This window comes from Anarrhichthys ocellatus, unplaced genomic scaffold (assembly GCF_004355925.1).
Source record: "Anarrhichthys ocellatus isolate YVR2014 unplaced genomic scaffold, GSC_Weel_1.0 scaffold89, whole genome shotgun sequence".
NCBI classification, from domain to species: Eukaryota; Metazoa; Chordata; class Actinopteri; order Perciformes; family Anarhichadidae; genus Anarrhichthys; species Anarrhichthys ocellatus.
Window position 1 is genome coordinate 842,839 of NW_022280119.1, and position 8,385 is coordinate 851,223.

The following is an 8,385-nucleotide window of genomic DNA, read 5'->3' on the forward strand; positions in this document are numbered from 1 at the left end:
AATTTCTGAGATGTTAATCTTAAAGGGAAACTGAGCATAAAGCCTAAAGCTACAGTAAATGTACATGTACAATTTGTACATTTATTTTATTCTCTGTCAGCACGTTCCCAAATTGTTTCACATTCTTATGAGGGAACTTATGAGAAAATAATATCTATTATAAATAAAGACGTAACAGACTACTGGGAAACAAATTGTATGTTGCTGCAATACAGCATGTGTAGCGTACTGTATCTCTGCCATTTATTCCTATAATAAAACAACAAACAAACATACTGTCATTCCAAGCATAATTCCTCTTAGAAATTGAAAACATGAACTAACTAGAGGTCATCTTGCGATGGGATCACATCAGCCGTGGCGCCAAATTAGGCCAATAGCATAAAGTTAGGGGGCCAACTTCGGATACCCTTGCTCGGATCACACCCATCTTCAAGAAAAGAAAACGCGTGTGAACCTCCCTAGGTCACTATTTTTACTTGTAACAAGATACTTGCTTATGCCTGCTATGCCAGCTTAGTGCCATTCATAAAACTGAGGCTCTAACCTTGGACTGAACTCTGTTACTGAAAATACCACACAGTGTCCCAATGTCACACCGTTTACTAATACTTTATAGTATACCCTACAAACTACTAAAATAACAGTTTCCAGGACCACATTTCACAATGATGACACACACAAACTCGCAAGACGAAAACAACATCAGCCACACCCTGTTGCAGTTGGTAACCATTGCTACAACTAAAGTGTTATGTGTTTGCACACAAATGCATAATAAATACAACTAGACATCACCAGCAGCTCACGTTGTCCTTGTGTCTATATCTATCTATCTATCTATCTATCGAATCTAAACAATGAAATTAGCAGACTAGAATTGCTGTCAGAATCGAAGAGTCATCAGAAGAGTGGTGTCATAAAAGTTGGTGGTGTTCATTATTGGACGGCTAGGTGACAAGAGCTATCTGCCCTTAGTGTGTGTGTACGTGTGTGTACTTGTGTGTGTACGTGCATCGATGCATGCTTGAACAGCCATATACATATATATATATATATATATATATATATATATATATATATATATGTATATATATATATATAAAAAGCTGTTGTGAGTATTAATAGATGGTTTATGTGTCATCATGGCACAATTGTTGAGAACTATGAATTGCATACTGATACAAGTCAAGAGCATATGATTTTAGTCACAAAAGGCAATATTTGTCCAAAGATATCTGCAGCTCCTGAAGTTCAGATATTTAGTTTGTTCGTATCTCAATGAATACAAATATGTATCACTTTAATTAAATGAATGCACTCCGAGAGGTGTTATGGCATTCACCTAATTCCAACCTCATTATTTTTTATGATTGAATGAATGCCACAAACGTATAAAAAAGAAGAGAAGGGAAGAAAAATATGCATTTTAGTTAGATCTATTGCACGTAGTGTATGTTTCACAGCAAATGTGCATGTATTTTAGAATATGGACACACTCAGCACCATGGTTTAAAAACCTACAGGAGATTTATTAGTGAGTATACTATAAATAGGGCATTTGGCAATGTATTTATCTTTAACTGAGGCCTAATACCTCTTGACATATGATTTACTTTAGTATTGAGTCTTGTTTAAATTGAATGGCTCTTCATAGCTGATTGTATGCTTCCCTCTAGTGGTGATTACTTCACAGCACAGTCAGGGGTGTATTTCTGACTACACCCAACCATATGTTCACTCAGACGCACATATACACACACACAGAGTTACAGATACAGCTCTTGTGGACCATACAAATCCACCAACACAATTTTAGTCCGCTGGTAACAACTTTTCCTTTTGTTCCGATCAAGCAAGGGAATTCGGCCACTTTATTGGCAGCAGTAGCCATCAGAGTAAACACTGAAAAAAAGATAAGGTTTTAAAGCATGCAGCCAGAAAAATATTCCACAATCTTTTAAAGGGATAAGAATAATTACTCACAATGAGACAAAACTTTATAACAGATGAAACTACATGTTTTAGTATATAGAGATGGCTTGTATGTGACTTGCTAATAAACATTGCGTTTATGGATCATGGTGTTGTTGGGTGATTTCCACCCCCGACAATAATGTAGGCTGAAACGATATTGAGAAAGATATTACAGAATAATATCCAACCAAAAAGCTGTCATTCATTACATGTGTAGGTTCCAGCAACAATGTACTTTTCTTTGAGTGGAATGTAACATGAATGTCAGCAGTGACCTCGTTTTCATCATTATCTGCCGATCTTCTAAAGGAATTGAGGTCTCAATCACAACATCCTGCTTTATTGACTCCCTTTTACACCATGCAACGTTTGATTCTCATTGAATTATGTGAGAAGAAGAAGTTTGGAATGTGTGAATGTGTGACTGTGAAGATATGATCAGAAGATGAAAAAGAAAAATGGAAAACTAAATAAAATGTTTTTGTGTTTAGAGAGGATGTCATTCAAATTAGTAAAGTTGTGGATTGGCCAATTTCGAAAGTACCACAAAAGCTTGGCTTTCACGTTTTATTTGGCTATTTTTATTTGTCCACTGTCTGAGTATGTGATGAATTGTTAATTATACTGAAGTACTTTAGTTTTGAAGGACAACTTGAAATCCTAGCCAATTTTTTTGTGAATAAAAGTTTTTGGAAGCTAAAGAAAAACTAAGAGCAGAATGTATCTTGACCACAGCGCTTTACTCTATTGCTTAAAAGCTGAATTTTGCGTGCACAGCAGTTTCTTAAGTTCCTCATTCACAAACCTATTGATTGGACTACGTGTTCATACAGGTACTCAAGCATGTGGTGAGAACAAAGGCGCTGTATTTTGGAAGCTGTATTTTATTCATCACACTTGATTTCTCCCTGTCCTCTCAGCAATCATGTTTTTGCTTACGGTTTTTGTAATTGCAAGTATGTCAAGATCAGCCAGTCAATCGTACACATGTGCGCAAACACACGGCATGCACATTTTACACACACACACACACACACACAAACACGCGCACACAACATTCAACCTCATATTTTAATTTGGGTGTGGAACGTGTAGTCAAAGTGCCCTGTGGGCTGACCATATCAGGTCGTGACATTTGCATTTGACAGGAACCACATCAGACAGGGTTAATACTGGAGAAGATGGAGGGATAGAAAAAGGAAAAAACAAATAGTGGAAAAGGTTTCCCCATTCCTCCTACATCCCCTTCCCTCTCTCTTTCCCTCCCTCAATCCCATAGCTGAGGTGCTTAAATTAAAAAGGAAGAAATGCAATTTAAAGACATGGGGTAAACAATCACAAAACACTTGTTTCTGGAGGAGACACAATTTCCTGGTGCCTTGTCCAATTTCTTATGGCCCGGAGGGCTGCCGCATGCGCTTTAACACCTGGTTCTACACCGCTGATTAAAATTGTAATGCCAGTGTTGAATCAATCCATATGACATTTTGGAAATACACAAGTATTAGGTCATTTTATATATACAGCATTTTTTCTATTGTTTTCATTTGGAGAGCGAAAGGTGCAAGGTGGTGACTCGAACTGGGTGTCAATACTATGCCTTCCAACTGTTTGTAGGTAAAAAAAAAAAGGAAGTTTCAATATCCTGAACAAGTACAAATACGTCACTATTATTGTTGTACATAATATTTAAAGCCAGATGTAGGATGTATTGGAAAACCAATAATAGGACGATTATGAATGTATTGATGTAGTTTTGTCAACATTACTGTAGTGATCATCATCAAAAGTGGCCTAAGATGTATTGCTTTACGAACAGTAAGGGAAGAATTATGTGTAGTTCCATTTCCCAAGGGGCATGTGAAAGATGGCTAGCACTTTGGGGGCCTTCCATCACTGTCAATATGCCTTTAAACCCAGATCCAAAGCTGAAACAGCTTCTTGCACTTGACCAAATCAGCTCATGAAGATTGTCCATGAAGGAAATTTGAAGACAGAATGTGTCTTAAAGAAACAAAAGCGAGTAGAGGCAGAGCATATGAGAAAGACACACAGCAGATCTGTGCAGACAGACAGAAGACCAGGTCGATAGTTGAAAGATAATTTAAGGGCAAAAATTCAATTGGGAATGCATCAAGAATGAGTTAAAGGAAAAGTGAGGAGTGAGACTGAGAACAAGAGAGAGAGAGAGAATGTCCAGATTTTTGCACCACTGTTATACCAGTACACCCCCTCAGACCAAACATCTGAGGCAGTGTGACAGACAGACTGCTGTTTGCTTCACACCACAGTAATGTTTTACCAGCCCCTGCGCCCATGTCAATCAATGGCCGGCATGTTCCAAAACATATTCAACACACAAAGAGAACACTTTGGCTTGAGGAAATGGATTGTGCGCAAGATTGGCAGGGGACTCTCTGGATGTGTCAATCATCAAAGGCCCTTTGTTTTACTGCTGTCCTGAGCTTCAACAACAAAGACTTTTCCTTTTGTCTCATTTGTCTTTGTATGCAATATAAACACTTGCATTTTGTGTATTACAATTGGCTGCAAGAGAAAACACATTCTTTTGAGATAAAAAAAAACTCAAACCAAAAGTATAATATTGTTGATTTATCCCAGAGGGGACTTTGTCAAACAGGTAAAAGTGGAATTCACAATACTCGGCTCTGTGCAGCATGCTTTTGTGAAAGAGCTAATCTACGCATTTCATGATATGCTGATGATGAGAGCAGGCGGGGGGGGGGGGGGGGGGGTTTGTAAGCGTTTGAAACCACAATTTCACACAACGGACATTTGAAATCCGAGAGAGCTGCTGTCCCTTCTCTGGCATCGAATCTAAGCGGCTTCTCTTTGGGGTTTTTTTCTCATCTCTCTCCTCTGGTCTCTTGTCCTATCTTCCTGTATGGCCCCTCCAGGTGCTGCACTATCTCACAGCTAACACAGGAATCCATGAGCCATGTACATCCACGGCCCTTTGAAAGAGGAAGCCACTTTGCCGCTCATCTTGGAAAGCACCTTCCATCGTCCTCTGTGTTCTTCAGGGAGATGAAGGGGGCTCCCGCAAGAAGAGCGGGTTTTGTAACCAAAGCCACATGCTGGGCAGGACAGCCAGTTGTAAGACAAGAAAGATCTTTGTGGCGAACACAAGTGCTTGGCTGTCCTCTCGCATGCCTGTCTCTCAGCATTGCTTTGCCGGCTGGACACCTGTACAACTGTAATTTTACACAGGCAAAAACAAAGACATGCTACACAGGGGGGCGTGTAAAGAGGGATTGAACAGGCGTGTGTTTGTGTGTGTGTTTTCTTTGTAAAGAACTCCGTAAGTGGTGCTGAGTGCCTTCTTCTTAAGGTTAGTGTTTGATGGGGAACATCATTACCGTCCATCTCAAAAGAGTCAGCCTTTCAGGAGGTGAGACTGTCATACTAAACACGTTAATGACACTTTTTCTCAATTTTTGCTGGAATAGTGAAGAGATGGACTTTGACCTTGAGAGAAAGCCTCTAGCACTGAGTGACCAAATGACACAGAATTTGGGATTTTCAACATGCTTTGTTCTTCTCTGTATACGTTTCACTTTCAATGGTGTTCTTGAAATAAAGTAAATGAGAGAAAGATACAAAGTTTGAAGCGCTGAATAAGACAGAGGAGGGACAACAAATAGAGATGTCAGGCCGTTTGGAAATGAAAGGGGAGGTCATGGCTTTGGAATGTGACTGGATGATAGAGAGCAGGAAGAGGAAAAAGATAAAAGTCTGGCATGCACACACACGCACAATACAGATACCCATGCCCTGTTGTGCTATCATCAAGGGTCGAGTGTTAGTTGACAGAAACCACTGATCTGCCTGAGTGCTAATACCACGATAAGGCACTAGGACATCGGTGACCTGTGTCTGTGTGTGAGTGTGTGTTTGTATGTATGAGGGATGCACATAAAACCCAAGGCCTTGCTTTAGAAGGGAATACGGGGGCTACAAGCTGATCATTTATATAGTTTAAGTTAATTCCTTGTATTTATTTTCATAATAATATAATTGGAACAAGCTCACAATGCTCACTAGATCTTCCACCAGACTATCACTGGTTAGGAACCAGGTCTTTCAACAAGCATCACTCTGGTTTCTGAAAACATTGCCAACATCACAGTGTGGCAGGTGTTATGCTTCATAATTTAGTAGGAATAATCCATTATGTATATGATTTGGCTTAAATGATACTCACTAAAAGGCACACCCATCACTTCACTGGTACACATTGCCTGTTATGTGTGAGGTTCTTTCAAATGAAGACCATAAGATAGGCTTCGCTTTGAAATTTATTTTCATACTTGGTTTATGTTTGCCAAAAATGAGTTTCTGTCTCTCATTTGCCAGTGAAAACATAAAGGAATTGAAGCCCCCGGGTTTAAGATGGAATGGTGGCTTTATATTTTATGGTAAATTTCATGTTTTGCAGCATATGGATGTGCTCCAGCACACAGTCGAGGGATGTTGATGGTTAAAATGCAGGTTTATTTTATGTGTGAAAGTCTTTTTTTTAATGCATGGTAAATTAAGCAAAAGAAAAGTAGAAAATAGTTAAAGGAATAGGAAGTTTTGGAAATGGGTATATCTGCTTTCTTGCTGTGAGTTGTATGAGAAGATTGATACCACTATCAAGGGTGTAAGATAATCATGAAGCCACAGTCGGCAGCCAGGCAGCTGAGCACAAAAACAGGGGGACACAGCTAACCTGACTCATTTAAAAGGTAACAAAATCCACTTTCTTGCTCGACTCGCTCAAGTCAGTCTCTAAAGACTTTGCTCAACTAGAGGCTGACAGTCTCCCATGGTTTTATTGCTAAAACTGGGTGGAAACAATTATAAAGTTAAAAAACCTGAGTAGCAGAACCAATCCAAAGTCGGTCCCAATCAGCTCCTTTATAATGGAGCTGTGACATGTAGAAGTTTTGTCCTTGTAAACACTGTGGTAGCAGAAACACATGCACAGAACTGCTGTTGCTACAGCTGCACTACTAACATGCTAACAAACACACACAGACTTCTCATTTACTGCTGCTACTTTTCTAAGTAAAAAAGTCCCGGAGCTATCCCCCACCACTAAATGGCTCCAGAAAGGGAGTTGTGGTTGCAGGTTGTATTCCTCTAGAATCTATGGCGGCCTCCTGGGTGTCTCTCCACTGAGATGCGTCATAGACGACTAGGACTTTAGACTAGGTTCGTTAGCGCCCGTTCTTGCTGCCGTTCCATCAACAACTTTGCATTTAAAAAATCCTCAGACATTTTGAAGGTAGACAAGGCTGGGTAGAGAAGAAGAGAGAGACTCAGAGAAAGAAACATAGGCGGAATTATTTTCTCAACAAGCAGATTGAAAAGCTGTAGACAACAACAAAATGACCCTCCTTTAATGGGAATGCTGGAATGGAAGAAGGTGGCATGGGAGGATGACTTTACAGTCAGATTGCAGAAAGGCTGATGCCACAAGTTTTTTGGGGAAATGTCATTCTGTGTCTACACATCTGTCAACACTTTTTGACAACCTTTTTTCTCTCTTTCTCTCTCTCCGACTCTCTTGTCACATCCTGTTCTCTAAGGCAGACACTGTTTAGTCTAATTGACCATCTAGGGTGATGACAAAGGTATCAAAAACAGTGGGACTGTCATTTCACGCTCTCCTTTCCCGTTTCCTTTCCCTCTGCCATTTCCTCATCTTCTCCAGGGCAGTTTGAATCTTTGAGGCGGTGCTGACAACCCAGAGGTTAGAGATTATGATTCTAGGGTAGGCACTTAGACGTGGACAATTTGGGTTGAGAATGTGAATGAACAAGAAGAAGAACCTGAAACAATGAATTAACCCAATAGAGCTACTCAGTAAAACATAATTGGTAATATTGTCTGGAAATGTAGAAATGTTAATTTCTGCCAAATTATGTTATTAATGCAACAGCTAAAGATGACCACATAGTTATTTTGTTTAGTGACGTCTTCATGTTTTATATCTGGTTTTGCTATGCATTCTCAATTGAGCAGCATATTTATATTTTCTAAAGCAATATATTTTTGTACAAGGTAGCTTAGAACCTTCTTTTAAATTAAATAGTATAGTATTATCCAAAATTGGCAAAATAAACAATAAATGTGAGGTAGGTATTTAAGAATGTGTCATGAGACACAGATATTCTAAATATAAATATCATATCATATCTGTGTTTTGGCTTAATCCACTAGTCAAGTGTTTTGAGTTAGAGAACATTTGTTATTACATTAAAAAAAACTTGCAACAATATTATATGAATTTCCATTTGTTACTGTGTTTTAAATAGTTATTTCTTAATAGACACATGTATGGGTTGTCAGCTGCTACAAAGTGGGATATGTCACACATGATTTTGTTTGTTGCAGTAC